The following is a 17,971-nucleotide window of genomic DNA, read 5'->3' as shown; positions in this document are numbered from 1 at the left end:
GCAGAAAACAGGTAGAAGATCAGTAACCAGAGGACAACAATTTAAATGGAATGAGCAAAGCAAGCAGTCAAAACAAGAGAAACTATTGTCCAAAAAAGTTGGATGCTGATTCAACAATATCTTCCACAAGGTACATGCATGAATGTTTGCGCAGGCTTGTGCGACAAGATTAGCAAATTGGAAACTACAAATTTCCATATTCTTGAAAAGAGAGCTTTTTCCCTTTGCAATCATCAGGACTCATGCAAGAATGCCAAGTTTCAAACGATCACAACAATTTACAGTACAGGTGTAAAGCGTGCCGATTGGTTGGCTGATTTGCTGAGGCATTACCATCAATAAGGTAGGGCTTAAATATGCTTTTTTTTTAATACCCACACTTTACATGGTGTAAAATGGTTTTAAAAAGAACAAATAAGTACTGACTTAAGATGGCCACATTGGTTTCATGAACTGACTCAACTGATGGTCAGGTGATCAATCAGAAAGACTTGGGTTGAAATGAAATTAACATTTCTTCACAGTGACTGAAACCAGTTACTCAGATTGGTCTCTCCTGTTTGATTTATACTTTTCTGGATATGTTTCATGTCATGAATATGAAAGCCACCTGTAAGTAATCCAGCTTGCAAAAAGAATGCCAGACACAGGGGATATACAATTCAACTATATTTCAGGCAAATGCTTTTGGACACATCAGAACAAAGACTGGGGAAAAGCTGGGTTTATGACAGCAGAACTGGTACACTCTCTCACTATTGACTTTCAGCCTCTTGGCTGACAATAGCCAGTGTAAAGCAAATCAGAGAAGCAACCAGTCATTCAAGGAAATTCATAGATTTCAATCACTGCGGTGGGAACAGCCATGCTCTCAGGTTAAAATGGAATATATTCATTAATCTAAAGACATTTAAACTGCTTATTCTTTTGCCTTCTCATCTGCATTAGGCACCATCTCCTGGTTAAACTTTACATCTGCGTTTGTGTGCATATGTGATGTAGTGTTTCAAAATCTTTCTCAAGGTTAGCAGGAAATAAAATTCCTCAATCTTTTACTTGAGAAAACCATATAATCTGCACCTTCATTTTGAACTAGTAAACTACATTTTACACATGAGTGTGACATAACTTTGTGCTGAGAAGATTGACTTTTTTATTGCAACTGAACAAGGGGTTTAAAACATTGACAGCCAATTCACCATCATGCACCTCCCACAAAACTTGGTGGTAACATAATAGAGAAAACAACAAGAAACTATGGACTTGCCAACCCTCATTATAATTCAATAAAAGAACAAGATCTTTCATCTTTCCAAGAGCTGGCGCAAACATGCTGAGCCAAGTTATCATCCTCTGTGCTGCCAAGCTCTATTTGCTGGACATATTTATGTTTCAGTGGTCTTTGAGCTGTTTGAGTGAATATGGGAACAGATAATTAGGAAACCAAAGCAATGGGAATCAGTGATTTCCCAAAAGATTCTTTGCCCTACTTGCTCCATCAGCTATAAAGCCATCTACCTCATAGGTATTTACTGTGGAGAAGGACATGAAAGCTAGGGAACTTGGAGTAATAAATAATAATGTCTTCGAAAGGATTCATATTACAGAAGAGATGATGCTGGAGGTCTTAAAGTGCATAAATGGGAAGACAAATCTCCAGGACCTGATCAGGTGTTTCCAAGAATTATGTGCGAGGCCAGGGAGAAGATTGCTGGGCTCCTCGCTGAGATATTTGTATCATTGACAGCATGGGAGAGGTTCTGGAAGACTGGAGGTTGGCTAACATGGTGACTTTATTTAAGAAAGGCTGTAAGGAAGAGCCAGGGAGCTACAGACCAGTAAGCCTTACGTCAGTGATGGCTAACTTGTTGGAGTGGATTCTGAGGGACAGGATTTACATGCATTTAGAAAGGCAAGGACTGATTAGGGAGAGTCAGCATGGTGTTGTGTGAAAGAAATATAGTGTCTCACTAACTTAATTGAGTTTTTTTCAACAAGTGACAACAAAGATTATGATGGCAGAGTGGTAGACATTGTCTATCCGGACTTCAGCAAAGTGTTCAACAAGGTTCCACATGATAGATTGGTTGGTAAGGTTATATCATGTGGGATCCAGGGGGAGCTAGCCAATTCAGCACAAAATTGGCTTGAAGGCAGGAGACAGAGGGTGATGGAAGAGGATTGCTTTTCAGACTGAAGCCTGTCACCAGCAGTGTGCTGCAAGGATTGGTGTTGCATCTACTGCTTTTCATCATTTCTGTAAATGATTTGAGTGTGAATATCCGTGTCTGCATGGGTTTTCTCCGGGTGCTCCGGTTTCCTCCCACAATCCAAAAATGTGCAGGTCAGGTGAATTGGCCATGCTAAATTGCCCGTAGTGTTAGGTGAAGGGGTACATGTAGGGGAATGGGTCTGGGTGGGTTACACTTCGGCGGGTCGGTGTGGACTTGTTGGGCCGAAGGGCCTGTTTCCAACTGTAATCAATCCAATCTAATCTAATCTAATAGGAGGCATGTTTACTAAGTTTGCAGATGACACCAAATCAGATGGAGGAGTGGACAGTGAAGACTATCATCTTAGAGAACAACGGGAACTTGACCAGACGGGCCAATGGGCCGAAGAGTGGCAGATGGAGCTGAATTTAGATAAAGGTGAAGTGCTGCATTTTAGTAAGGCAAACCAGGACAGAACTTATACAGTTAACAATAGGGCTCTGGGGAGTGTTGCCAAATAAAGAGACTTTGAGGTGCAGGTACATAGTTCCGCAAAAGTGGAGACACAGATATACAAGGTAGTGAAGGAAGTGTTTAGTATGCTTGCCTTCATTGTCCAGTGCACGGAGTATAGGAGTTGGGATGTTATGTTGCAGCTGTATAGGCCACTTCTAGAACGCTACATACAATTCTGGTCTCTCTTCTATAGGAAGAATGTTGTTCAACTTGAACTTGTGGATAAGATTTACAAAGATGTTGCCAGGATTGGAGGGTTTGAGCTGGAGGGCGAAGCTGAGTACACTTGGGCTACTTCCCCCAGAGCACCAGAGGCTGAAGAGTGACATGAGAGGTTTATTAAATTGAGGGTCATGGTTAGGGTGAACAGCCAAGGTGTTTTTGCCTCAGGTAGTGGAGTCCAAAACTAGAGGGCATAGATAGAAAAGGACCCAGGTGGGGGGCGGTGTGTGCGTGTGGGGGCTTAACCTTTTGACCCTGAAGGTGGTGCATGTATGGAACAAGCTGCCAGAGGAAATGGTGGTGCTGGTACAATTACAACATTTAAAAGGCATCTGTATGGGTACATGAATAGGAAGCGTTTAGAGGGGTATGGGCCAAGTGCTGGCAAATGAGACTAGGTCAGATTGGGATGTCTGGTCAGCATGGACGGAGTTGAACCAAAGGGTCTGTTTCTGTGCTGTATAACTCTGACTGTACATGGGCTTATTTTTATAAGCCAGAGATGAAGAGGAAATCTCTTTCTTCAGAGGGCTGTGCAATTTTGAAACTTTGCTTCAGGAGGCAGGGTCACTGAATAAATTTAATCAGAGGTGGATCGTGCTGAAGCAACCAGTGGTGTTTAAGGAAGAACTAGATAACAGCATAGGTACAGAATGGATAGAAGGCAATGCTCATATGAGGTTGTTTATAAACACAATTCAAATGGGCTAAAATCATCTGTTTCTCTTCTATATATTCTATATATTCCATGAACAAGCTGCCTTGTATTTACACTGCACGTTGAGAGACCCCACACTATACAGCATTTTTCACTATTTTGTAACAAAATACACGTGACAATAAACCACATCAAATCAAATCAATCAATCCTCCATTCAGATTTAGTAAAGAAAGAAACAACACTGGCAATTATTTTTAACTCAAACAGTGCTTGTTCACTTCTATCCTTAAAATGTTCACCATTAATTGCATATCATCTACATCTGCTTTCTAAGATATTGTATTTCTTTTTAAATCTCTCTTCCAATATCAGATGAGATCTCTCTTGAGCTCACAGTGTTCCTTTTCCCACCTGCGCCCCACACATCCTGTTGGCAATTTCCTGAATATATCACAAGAGAAAAGCACAGGCAAGTTAATGCCAAAGAAAGCTCCTCATCCCAGTCAACACTCCTTCACCACACAGGACCAGCTGTCATTTCCAAAACATGTAACCACTACTTCTGTGTCATATTGCGTGTGTTTTCCTCAGGCTTACTGCCCATGCAGGCAAAGTTAAAAATCATATACCACCAAGTTATAGTCCAACAGGTTTATTTGAATGTATAAGCTTTCGGAGAGCTGCTCCCTTGTCAGGAGCTAGTGAGTCTTTTGTCAGGTAGCTAGTGGGATAGCCTCCAACCAACTGACAAAGGAGCAGTACTCCAAAAGCTAGTGTTTCTAAACAAACCTGTTGGACTATAACCTGGTGTTGTGTGATTTTTAAACTTTGTCCACCCCAGTCCAACACCTGCACACCCACATCATGGCTGTCCACGTCTACCAACACTTTTACCAAGAAATTGGATAGGCACTTGAAGGTTATAAACTGTAAGGCCACAAGGTTACAGAGGGAATGAGAACGATGGGCTCACTCCACATAGAGGCAGCATGGACACATTGGTTTGCATGGCCTCCTTTCTGTCCTGTAAACAACACTAAATTTTTATACAGAGGTAAAAACTCAAGAGTCAGCATTTGCTCCAAAGCACAATCTTAAAAACTCTGTGTTAGGTAATCAGTTGAAGTCAAGCTATTTTAGTTACAATGAGCAATATTCAACACTATCTGCATGAATAAAACTCACCAACTACAACGAAGCCTTACTCCAAGTTCAAACTAATCAAAGAAACTTGGCTTTTGAAATCAATTCCCCACAGTGTGGTGTTAACAGGTGCATAAATCACTCATAGCAGAACAACAACGCCTTTTGTCTTCGTCCACTGTCCAATCTCTTCCTAATGTTCCTCCTTATTACATTCTAACAGACCTCCTGTTGACGTTACATGGTTTTAGAGTCGTGGTATTAATCAGCAATGTGTGCTGGAGAAAAGTGCAACATGTCATGGAAGTACAAGCTAGACCTGTCACTCAATCTCATGGCCTCTCGATCTCTGAATCGCAACTCTCCATTCTAGCCTCCGAAACACAAGGTCAAGTGCAAAGGCCAAGTCTGAGACTCCAGTGTGATGCTGAGGGAGTCGTGGACTGTCTGCGATGCTATTGTTTTGGATGTGACAACAAATGGAGATCTTACCTGCCTGACTGGGGTCCAGGAGTATTCTTGCTCTTCTTCAATATCCATCCCTTGATCAACACTCAACAGAGCACCTGGTAATTGTCACATTAATCAACTACATTCCTAATTTTAAAAATGTTGACAGAATACATACAAGCCTGTAAGGTGGTGAAGTATTATTTTTTCTTTGTTTTATTCACTGACAGGATGGGTTGACTGCTGGCTGGCCCCACACTTATGATCTGTCCCTTGAGAAGATGAGAGTGAGCCTCATTTGTGAGCCAGTGCAATCCATTTAGTGTCGATACAACAACAGAGATCAAATTTCAGGGTTTTGCCTCAGGGACGTTTTTTTCGGAGCTGGGGGGATTTAAAAAAAAAGTCAAAACTGTGCAGAGAAACAATATGTAGGGAGAATGGACTGGTTGGACCAAATGGTCTGTTTCCATGCTGTGTGATTCTATAGGAGAGGGAAAGTCATGAAGGAAGAAAGAAGAATGGGAGGGAACAGAGAGGGAGAGAAGGGGGAAGTACAGCAGAGAGAGAGACACCTGGGATGGAGGGAGGGGACAACAGAATGGGAAGCTGGGAAGAGAAAGACAGAGTGGGAAGGAAAAAGATGCAGAGAGCAGAAAGCGAGTTTTGGAGAGATGAAGGGAGAGTACAATGATGGCAGGGAGGGAGACAGAAGAGTGGGGGGAAAGGTGAGAGCAGAGGATGAGCAGAAAAAGAGAACAGAGAGTCCTAGAACTCGATATCTCTGATGCTGGGGATCATGCAGGGTGATTGCAATAGAACATATTGGACATGCCAATTCTCCAAGGATGCGTAACAAAGATTTCTATCCAGGCCCTTGTTTCAATAGTGAACTGAACTCCCAATTCTGCTTCAAAAGGAGTGTAACTACTGAATGCTCTACTTTGCGAGATCAACTATTGCGGCATACTTGCAGGATTTCTCAGGACAAACTCAAAATCACTGCCTGATGAAGGGCTTATGCCCAAAACACCGATTCTCGTGCTCCCCCAGATGCTGCCTGAACCACTACGCTTTTCCAACACCACACTTTTCAACTCAACTATACAAACTTCCATCAGTTTTGTGTACAGTCTGCAGGCACTGTATGCCAGCTTTCCTCTGCGCTACTCAAAATTAACAAAGCTGAACATTCACTTACAATATTTACATTCTTTCAAAGAGGAGAGCCACAGACCAGTACAGGACTGTACATCTTAATATATGCCCATGTCCACTCATTATTACTAAATACAAAGCTAAGATTTACATGGACTTAGCATCATAACGTCAAGATATATTCTTTCAATGAAGCAGCTAACCATTTATCTTCTCTGATATCAGCACTGATCAAGGTTTATATGTTCTCTACCTAAAAAGATCTAGACTTGCTAATGCGGTTCAAAGCCAACCCAGGACTAGTGAGCCAGAGAATAAGGAGTGTAGTGTATCTTGAAACTTACTAGTTGGCTGTTAGTTTAAGAGTCAAACCTCAGATAATTTTGAGGCCAAACTTGCACAGGGCTGGTCATTTGTATCACGGTTCATAGATGGTTACCTTTCTGGAATAACATCCACATTTTCTATCTCCAATAAGCCACCAAAACTCAAAATTTCATAAAGATATGCATACTGTATTACTTCATATGGAATTCCACAGTGAACATGCATGTTTGTGTACACACAGATCTTCTGACCTAAATACCTGGTGACATATTCTGATGCCCTGCCATCTGTCATCATGTACTCTTCAACTTCCGCCAGCAAAAAAAACAGGAAGTCTGACAAGGGAAATAAAAGGGAAAAGAAATAGCACTTGTCATTTAGAAGACAGTGACACATTCTGGTGTAGGTACTGAATTCATGACACTTGCAAGTCGAGGTGACAACTAATCACTTGCAACATGACGACAGTTCTGTTACATTGCTGCCTTATAATGCAGTCCAATATTGCCTGCAAACCAGTATGGACCACCTGGGATTACACCAGATGCCAAACGGCTTAAAAAAACAACAACACAAGAACAGAAAACCTACCTAAATTCAAATAAAGATCTGTCACAGAGCCACACACTTCTATCCTTCGAATTTTAGTGCGGCATTATTTCAAATCCATCCCTCCCCCTCTCCACCCCACCCGTCCCATGCAGAGAAAGCACTTTGCATAAAGCAAAATTCTCTGGCTCTATTCTAATCGATCAGACAGTAGTGCTGAATTCCCACAGGTTATGCACGCAATTATGACTAGAGTATGCTACATTTAATTGACAAAAATGCATTTTGTGCTGAACTTTGAAATACCCTAAACTGTGACTGCTCAACATATAAATGTACGTAATAAGGATCTTAGTTCATAAGATATAGGAGCAGAAGTAGGCCATTTGGCCCATCAGGTTTGCTCCACCATTCAATCATGGCTGATATGCTCCTCACCTGCATTTTTCTGCCTTCTCCCCACAACCCTTCAACACATGATCTATTAAAAATCAGTCTAACTCTGGATAAAGGGAGGCCACAATTAACAAGGCGATGAAGTAATTTCCAAGTGTTCTGCAGGGAGGGGGGGAACAGTATATTGAAGAATTCAAATATTCTTCATGCTTCACTGACTGTAAAGCACTTTGGAATGTCCTGGGGTCAAAAAGCACTATACAAATGCAAGCCTTTCCTTCATGATCACTTCAATATTTCAATTTTCCACTTCAAAGGAAACAGATATCTGACCGACTTGCATGCTCATGTATTACTGTCGATGCGAACATTACCACAATATAAACAAAAATCCAATCAACCTTTGTTTGTTATGTCGGGAAGCATAACTGAACTCTGAAAAAGAAATAGTGACTACAGAAATTCTGGGGCGAAACTGAACTACATCTTGGGCAGATTTTGACATGGAGAGAGAATTTTGTTGGAGATGCACCATCACATTTTGACGTCTATCGTTCAGTGAATTTGCAATTTGTAAGAAAGGGAGCACAGACAACAGTTGGTGTTTTTGCAGGGGTGCGTGTGGAGGAGGGGTGAGTGAGGAGGGGTGCATGTGGGGGGGGGGGGTTGTGTGTGGAGGGGGTTGTGTTGCATGTATGTGGGGGAGGGGGGGGTTTGATCCATGTTTACTGGGTATTGGAGATGTGAAGGTACTTGCCACGAAAGTGAGAATTACTCACAAAGACTTGACGTTGGGGATACTGCAGGAGCAGCTGTATTGGCTGCAGGCAACAAAGTCTAGGACTTGTTGGACAGAAAGCAAGATGAAGCACAAACCTGCAAAGAGGTGTGGTAGGTTAGAGGACTGGACACACTTTACAAACCAGGGAAGAATAACCAAAAAGATAATGGAGGCAGAAAGCAGTGTATGAGAGAATGCCAGCTGGTAGGAGTTTCCACAAGTACAGGTGGTTCTGCTACAATGCAACAGTTGTGTTCCATTGCAACCCCATGTTATGGGAAACCGCTCTCGAAAACCACTAACTATACCCATTCAGTAGAGGGTTTGTATCATTCCAAACAGCATCCAGAATTCAATCATGTTATAGCCAATTCATGTTGACGAAATGTGCATTATACCAAAAGACCTATATAAAGGAAGACTAATAACCAAAGCAAAATGCTGATCCTCCAAGCAGAGAGATAGTCTGAGGAATTGATAATGAGAAGGAAAGAAATGATAGAGGCATTCAAACAGGTGTTGGGTGTCAGTCTTCACAGTAGCTTACCTAGAAACGTTCCCAGTGACAAGCGAACATCATGTGGTGATACAAAGTGAGGAACTTAAAGCAATCACCATCACAAGTGGAAAAGCTCTGGTTTTGACACAAAACATTAATTTGGCTTCTGTCTCCAGATCTGCCGAGTTTCTCCAGCACTTGCTATTTTTATTCTTGGCTTGCTATGTTTGGGGGAACAGTGGCCGACCTGTAGGAGGTTGAAACACCCAGGAATCTGTTTGATTGACAGCCGAAATGTCCATCTCAAACAATTTCACTAAGTTTGTTTACATACAGTTATGTGGCTTTAACTGCCTTATGGTTTCAATTATTGAAATTTTAAAGGATCTAGATGAATGACATTTTTATTGCCCAGTAGCAGAAAACAGAATTTTGTATGAATCACTGTTCATCACTTGTCTGAATCACTTGGCTTTTTCATAGTCAAGTTCCACTATCGAGTTATTTGTTTCTATGTGGTGTAGGCTGTGTCAGTGGCCAAGAACCTGCCATACCTCGGTATGAGAGAGCTTTTTGCATTTACTTTTCAGATAATTCTCTCATCCAGATTATGGTTTGCAACAGATTATTTAGCATGAAGCAGAAGCCTTTAAAGTACAGCGGCCCGACTCCATCAAAATTGTGAAGCAGTCGGTCATGCCTCTCACCACAATGGTACCCACCAGGTTTACAACTTAACCCAGCTCAACCCTTAAAAAAAGGGGAAAAAACTCAAAAGCATCAGAAAACCGAGCAAAGTGGTTGAGGAATCCTGGACTTGGGTCCTGGATACTACCTTTAAATAGTTCCTGACATCAGCAGATGTCTGGCTTGAAGTTTGGAGTGAGAGAATTTGGCTAACCTAAATATTAGGAACAGAGCGGAGTTTGAGTCCTCAACAAATGGAGATGGCAACAAGTACTATGGTTTAAGTGTGCACCTCAATGTTATTGCATGAAATTTATGATTAATAAATCAATGAACATTTGATCTCAAGATATAATCTAATTTACTGAGCTTGAAGATTGACTGCAACATCACAGATAAAACTACCCCTAACAGCTGAGAGGAATGCAGTCAATTGTGAGGTGATTACATTTTAAACGTCTCATTAAATCTCCTAGTGCAAGAACATTCTCAAAAGGGTGTAATAGAAACTCGAAAATAGAAAGGGCGTAATAGTAATGAGCAACTTGGTTTGGGGAAGTGACACATTTGACTTTAGATTGCCGCAAGGCAAGAAGCTCAAATAGAAACCTGTTAGAGTGGCAGGTGTCAGTTTTAACACTCTCATACTATCTTGCTGAATGAAGAACAGCAGCTCCAGAGACACAGGCAAGGGAAGAATTAGAACTTCCCCCAGGACCATGTTTCTATATATGAAAAAAGTAGAGACAGCAGACGAAAAGCTCTCTTTGGAGAAAGGAATTTTATTGGACCCAACACCCTTTTGATGGAGTGTGTAAATGCTAGAATTCAAAATTATTTGAACTGGTGTAGCCCACAAGACTAGTGTGATTTTTAACTTGATGAATCTACAACACCAGAGTATAGTCCAACAGGTTTATTTAAAAGCATGAGCTTTCGAAGTACTGCTTCTTCATCAGTCGTTGTGCAACCACCTGAAGGAGCAGCGCTCTGATAGTTAGTGCTTCCAAATAAACCTGTTGGACTATATCCTGGTGTTGTGTGATTTTTAACTTTGTACACCCCAGTCAAATACCAGCATCTCCAAATTGAGATTCATCAAGGAGTACCTCATCACATCCAGAAATACTCAGGTGAAGTGGAAAGACTGTCGAAGGGCACTGGAAGTATTTACTTGGCATAGCAGAAAGAGGTGAATACCTGCTGTATTGCTGGGAGGTATTTTGACTATTCTTTTAATGCTACACATTTGCAAGAAGTATGGCACTGAGTTAAAACATTTCACAAGTCCAATTTTGATGCTATTTCTTAATATAAAACTTATCTTTTTCTTTTGTCTGATGTATTACTTGCCTATTATTTAATGTTCATTTTGTCAAACACTAAAAGTTTTGAAAAGTGAAACCTTGTCCATTGATTTAGTTTCATTGTTCATTTGGGAAATTGATCTCTTTTAAAAGAAGTTATTGTTGTCTATGGAGATCTTCACGAGTAAACCATACTAAAAGCATTTACCAACTGAAAATCCCCGAGAGTTGAAATAACATTCAAATGTGAGGCAAAATGAAATTAGAACAGAGGTTTTACTTGGATCATTACAATGAATTGGAAAAATAAACAGAATTATTTTCTTTTTAATCTTCAATAATGCTGCCTCCTACCACACTGCTTACCTGAAAGATAGAAGCAGCAAAAGGTGAATTGAGCTAAGGATAGCTATTTTTAATGACTGTTGTACATCAGGTATAAATGTCACCATGGCACACTGTCATTTTTATGGCAATATATCAGGTAAAAAGTACAATATGCCACAACTATAAGAGCAGCACTGACTAAGTGAACTCACGTATACATAGGCATAGAACAAGCAAATGTTCAATATAAAAAACTAAACAGAGAAGACGAAGGGAAAGGTCATTCAACACACCAAAAACAATAGCTAAGGGCCATACTCAAAAACGTATTAGCCATCAAGTTGTACAAATACAGAACTCTCATGAACAACAACTAGTTGAGACACATTCATTTTGAAAAGCATTCTTGAACATTGAAGTTCATAATAGTTTCTTCATCTGCAAACATTTTAATACTATCCTGAACATTAGATTCAGAATGTGGAACGCAAATTTCAAGAAAAAAAAATCAAACGTGCCACATAGTGACCGATGTTTTATTTTAAAACTTTCAGGACTATTAAGATAAATTAACTTTTGATATTTTAAAGTTATCATGCACTTTTTCAGAATCCTGGCAGAAATTCAGCATTATCTATTCAATTACCTTCAAGGTTATGGTGATTCCGTGCAGTAACAAGCAAGAAAGCTGCCTTTTTGGAAGTGCCATCATCCAAACAAGGTGGTAAACTGAGGCTCTGTCTGCCCCTCGAGCAGATATAACTGGCCCCATGGCACTATGCATAGAAGTGCTGGAGAAATCCCCCAGTGGCCTGACAATTGACTACATCACTGTTTGTGGGATCTTGCTGCACTAAAACAAAAACTAGCTGCCAAAGGGACGGAGCTTCTAAAAATATCACAATAGCTATAAAACACCCAACAAAGTCCTGAGGTCATGAAAGGAACTATAAAAATGCTAATTCTTTTTCCATTCAAAAACGCGACTACTCCAGTCTGAAAGCGACATTAACTATTGTAAACTTTTGACAGAGACCTGTGGAATCTGAGTCCAGTAGCTGTTCTCAGGGATACAGCATTGAGATCTGACTGAACGACTGTGCTTGCAAGCATCAGACCATTTTCCAGACTGGCACAAATCCATGATGGTAAACGGTCATTCAACAGGTCTCTAATTTGCAAATTACACAAAGTTCAGAAAAGCTAGAAAACTCCACATGGAAAAACAAGATAGCCAAAGGTTTCTCTGCCAATCATCAAGCCAGCTGAGAAAGAGGAGAAAGATCAACCTAGGAATGATTAACCGTACCAATTTATGATTGAATGATCACAGAGCAGGCTAAGCACTCAACCTGTGAGACCAAGAATGTGTGCTCCAAAAAAAAGTTCTCCTCTCAATTCCTGATCTCAAAAGGAGGCAACATTACACTCCAACAGTAAAAGAATCAAAGTTATTAATGACTCTGGCAAACAGCACTCTTATTTGCTGAGAATCAACAAATCTGACTGCTTTTTGGATCCCCAGTCTATGCTGATCTCGCCAAGTGCAGCAGTAAAGGTACAGAGATCAATCCCCGTGTTTCTAGGTCACCTAAAAAGGAAGTGTAGTTAGAGGGTTGGGCAGAGGGTTCGACAGGAAAAGTCCAAAGTTTCCATTGATAATCACAACAGAACAAACCTGGTTGAAGTACAAGTGTACATTTCAGGAGGATTCAGGCAGGCAGGCAGGCAGGCAGGCAGGCAGGCAGTCTCCTGGACATAGTGCCAAGAGGATAGCAGACATGTGTAGAACTGTGTACACAGAACTGAGGATAGGAAGAGGTAGAGAAAGGAAACCAACTCATATGGTGCACACCTGTCCTCCTCTACAATTAACCTCCTCAGATCTCTCAGCTGTAATCGAGACCCCTGGAACAAGTTGGCTTTGCATGACATTGTGAATCAGAATGCCATCCCTTCTTTTTCAGTTGTGTGCGTGCTGGGTTGCCTACATGCTCTGCTACAGTGACTACAACAAAAGCAACAATTGGCAGTAATGTGCTTCAGTACATCCAAAGATTGCAGACACAATACACCAATGTAAGTCTCTCTTTTAAACTTACACTGTGACCACTTAAGATTCAAACATGAAACTTAAACCAACTATGGATATTTAGAATGATTACTGTTAAGGCATTCTGGAGGCACAGCAGGCTACACTGTAGATATGGTCCTCAGTACACTGTTAGCAAGGGCACCAAAGGCAGCTGTGTAGCAAAAGGCCAGCCACAAGTTTAGTGAGGACATACACTTTCAGAAGATGCTAACAGATAGCACAGCGTGAAGTCTGGGTCCAGAATGGCGCAGTAAATGATTAAAAACCCAAAATGAGATGTGTGCAAACCCAAAAGTTAGGATTTGCACTTCTTCAAAAAACAAAGTTAACTCTAAGCTGTGAACATCAGATTTTTAAACTAAAAACATACAGAAGTATTTCTGGTAATGTAAGGTCAGAACGCACTACAGCTTTCTAATCCAACAAGGGGCAAGTGCTCTCCAACAAACTCAATCACAATTTCAGTTATGAACTCAAACAAAACTACAAAATCATTTCCTTCAAAATATATAGTTCTGGTGCATTGGCAACAAAACAACTCTCATCACATTCAGATTATTCTTTTCTTTTTAAACCAGTTATCTATCAAGTACCTGCTGCACTACTCAATCTGCAATTGTTCTGCATGCATTGTTGATACAAGATCACAAAGATGCAAGAGGACAAAAGTAAGTACACCTCAATACTGAAGCATTACAAAAGCCCCTTATAGTTAAACACCAGTGCACAAAGTTTCCCCTCTCGTTTTTAACTACACACTCTCCTCCTCACAAGTAAGTGAAAGAAACCTAGCAGGTTTTGATGACTGCAACAACAGACTCTATCTGCAAAGAGCAACTAAAAAAGGCAGGCTTCCAACTGAATTCCACTCTCAACTGCAATTATTTGAGAAGACTTGCTTTTATGTAATGGCCTGCACAACCCATGACGTTTCAAAGCACTTTACAACCAATTAAGTATTTCTGAAGTGCAGTCATTGTTGTGAAGTTAAAAAGGAAAAAAAAGCTTCACTATAATTTTCCATTCCAATTGAAGTCCAGACAAGAGGAATTGTTGCTTCAGGAACAGAATATGTTTTCTTAAACTATAAATAAACCACTTCTTGTCAACTTCACACTTCCAAGCTTCACCAGCAACTATGTGGAATAATAATTCCCAATTTTATTCTCAGATTCATTGAATCTGACAATTTGCTTTTTTCCTTTCAAGATCTGAAACAAGGTGTTGAGGCAGAGAGAAACTATTGTCACTTTCTCTGTTGCAAGCACAAATATACCTTCTGATTAAGAATGCACCAAGCTCACCTAACCTCTTCCCCTTCTACCAATCTGAGCTAACTCCAAATCAAGAACAGATAACTCTTCGTAAGCTGGAAGAGATGAAGCCATCCTATTTTCATTGATTTAATGATATAACACAAACTGCACTGATCTGTCGACTAAGGAACATTCCACCTTTTCACAGAAATCAAGTATATGACACAGTGTCTTGTCGTTCCTGAGTTGTATTCATGAAAAGAACAGGACTCAATTGTCAAAGCCAACAAGGAAAACTTTGTCCTGTCCATTGAGAGATTGTTGGGTAACATATGAATATGCACAATAAAATACTTACAGGAATTTGTAGTAGCATACATCAGCACAATCACTATTCAACAACATGCGCATCAAATCATGACCCATGGAAAAAATAGTCATGCCTCATATTATGCTAATTTTCTGCAGATTCAAACTTACAGATAACAGCAAATCAGAAAGCAGGTATTAACAAGTTGAACAGAAGAATTTAAAGTCTCATCTCATCATCACAATTTTAACAGGATAAATATGATGACCACACAAAACAAAAAGCTGCCAAGGTGTAAACACTTCCTTCATTCAGGATTGCCTGCAGTGTCCATTTTAGATGGTGCCCACATGCCAATGCCAAAGAACTTGATGCAGACAATTAGTTACTACAGAGACATGACTGAAAGGAAATTCATTTTGTAAGGAAACTATGCCTTTAAGAGAGCAAAGAGGTAAAAAAAAAGAACATACTGAAGTCTAACTTGCATCCATTTAGCGGCTTCACTAGAGCAATATTCCAAAATACTGCATAAGTGAATAATATAACCTTGTGTGATGTTAAGCCACAAAATGAGAAGCTAGAGGTGAACAGAGAGGCAAAGGATGAACATTGTAGAATTGAGGAAGTTGTCTGTCAAATATTAGATAATAGGAGATAATGAAGATTGCAGATGCTGGAGAGTCAGAGTAGATAGAGCGTGGTGCTGGAAAAAGCATAGCAGATCAGGCAGCTTCTGAGGAGCAGGAAAATCAATGTTTCAAGCAGGACCCTTCCATCATGACAGCTGATGGAATGTAAGTTCAATAAGTAGAAATCTGGAAATGAAAGCAAGTCTGAGCGGTGGCAGACCATGAAACTAGCAGGGAATAGTATTAAAACTCATCTGGCCTGTGAATTCCCTTTAGGGAGGGAAATCAGTCATTCATACCCGTTCTGACCTGTATGTGACTCTGTATTGATAGGAAGTGGCTGAATGTTCATTGCTCTCTGAAATAACTGAGCAAGACGTTCAGCTCAAGGACAATTAGGAACATGCAACCAATACTGGCCTTGCCTGCAATGCCTACATCACAGGACAAGTATAAACTGCTGAAACAAAATTTTGTCCAAGTATTTCATTTTCACTCATAGCACTCACTTCTCATGCAGTATCAACATCAGCTTTCAACGTGAATTTGTTTTTTTTGTGAATTGCCCTGATGAGTGATAAAAGAAAAACTTGGACGAAATGTCCCTTTTTCCCCATAATACTCAAAGTTCTGTACAACCAAATAATGATTTGGATGTGAACATAGGAAGTATAGTATGCTTGCAGATGACACCAAAATTGAAGGAGTAAGAGACAGCGAAGAAGGTTACCTCAGAGTACAAGGGGATCTTGATCAGATGGCCAATGGACTGAGGAGTGTTGCTGAACAAAGAGACCTTGGAGTGCAGGTTCATAGCTCCTTGAAAGTGGATTCACAGGTAGATAGGATAGTGAAGGAGGCATTTGGTGTACTTTCCTTTATGGGTCAAAGCATTGAGTATCAGACTTAGGAGGTCATGTTGCAGCTGTACAGGACCATTGGTTTGGCCATTTTTAGAATACTGCATGCAATTCTGGTCTCCTTCCTATCAGAAGGATGTTGTGAAACTTGAAAGGGTTCAGAAAAGATTTACAAGGATGTTGCCAGGGTTGGAGGTGGAGCTGTAGGGAGAGGCTGAACAGGCTGGGGCTGTTTTTCTTGAAGTGTTGGAAGTTGAGGTGACCTTATTGAGGTTAATAAAATCATGAGGGGCATGGATAGGATAAATAGACATGGTCTTCTCCCTGGGGTGGGGGAGTCCAGAACGAGAGGGCATAGGTTTAGGGTGAGGGGGGAAAGATGTGAAAGGGACCTAAGGGGTAACCTTTTTCGACAGAGAGAGTGATTCATGTATGGTAAGAGCTGCCAGAGGAAGTGGAGGAGGCTGGTACAATGACAGCATTTAAAAAGGCATGTCTGGATGGGTAAATGAATAGGAAGGGTTCAGAGGGATATGGGCAAAGTGCTGGCTCATGGGACTAGATTAGTTTAGGATGTCTGGTTGGCATGTACGAGTTGGACCGAAGGGTCTGTTTCTGTGCTGTACATCTCTGTGACTAAGTGTTTTTAGGAATGAATAATGAAAAATCAATATTGCAGTCGTGAGTGGGTGTTTTCCAGTTTGAATTAGGCAAATTGTTGGGATAGAAAGTAATTGCTTTTCCTTAACATTTTTTCTCCCCGCTCACTCTGAGCCTAATATCATCAGCGGGTACAAAAAGGTGAACTCAACATTCTGTTACACAGCATTGAGCTTGCACGGTCTTCCAAGACAGTGGCAGAGTAGGATGCTTCAGCCAGAGCTGGTCCACTCCATCAGATTCTTTTTTTCTCCTTTGTGGTCTCTCTCTCTTCTTGGTGATGTCCTGAACTCCTGGCCTTAGCGGGGACCCGTCGTGGCAGTCTCTCAGTGCACTGGCCTGGCCTTAGCCGGCAAGGAGATTCCAGAACAATCTCCCAGCCTTAACAACCTCAAGGTGAAGCCCGGCACAGTCCGGAATCAATGGCTGGTGGGAACTGGAGACGGAGGTGGCGGCAATGACTGGGTCGGAAAGACTGATGTTCCAAACTTGTTATTTCTCCATTGAAACATCGACTCTCCTGCTCCACTGTGCTTTTTCCAGCACCACACTATCTACCCAGTCAGCTATTAGAATGTATCGAAGCATTAATATTTACCTGCATTTCAAAAGAACACCATACATTTTCTTGGCATGCTTACTTGGCACTGTGTCTAGTGGACTCAACTTCTTCCTCCAGAATATGGAGGAGGAGGGTATTTTAGAAGGAAGCATTTAACTGCACAAATACCAAGACTGGAAGCTGCTGTCTCATCGATTCCACATCAATGACCAGCATTTGTTACCCTCGTGGTCATCCAAGCTACAAGACCCTGGATTCTAAATGTTAACTTCTCTTTCTCTCCACAGATACCGCTAGACCTGTTGACAATCTCCAGCAATGCATGTTTTTATTTCAGATCTTCAGCATCGGCAGGTCTTT

At 40.9% G+C, this 17,971-nt stretch overlaps 1 protein-coding gene across 11 annotated transcripts in view; it reads right to left on the bottom strand.

Annotated features, from left to right (window-relative positions):
* Window positions 1–17,971, bottom strand: part of LOC122553704 (alpha-(1,6)-fucosyltransferase) — a 759,328-nt gene that overhangs the window by 706,334 nt on the left and 35,023 nt on the right. Inside the window, exon 1 of one of the 11 annotated variants that reach the window (XM_087989961.1) lies at window positions 11,883–12,399. The exons of the other annotated variants lie outside the window; for them this stretch is intronic. The gene's annotated coding sequence lies outside the window, so the exon portion shown is untranslated. Of the gene's footprint in view, window positions 1–11,882; window positions 12,400–17,971 lie in introns of those variants that run through there. 11 annotated transcript variants of the gene reach the window in all.

This window comes from Chiloscyllium plagiosum, unplaced genomic scaffold (genome assembly GCF_037043375.1).
Source record: "Chiloscyllium plagiosum isolate Xiang-an unplaced genomic scaffold, Cpla_swu_hap1 HiC_scaffold_8, whole genome shotgun sequence".
Lineage (NCBI taxonomy): Eukaryota > Metazoa > Chordata > Chondrichthyes > Orectolobiformes > Hemiscylliidae > Chiloscyllium > Chiloscyllium plagiosum.
This window is presented reverse-complemented; position numbering and strand designations above follow the sequence as displayed.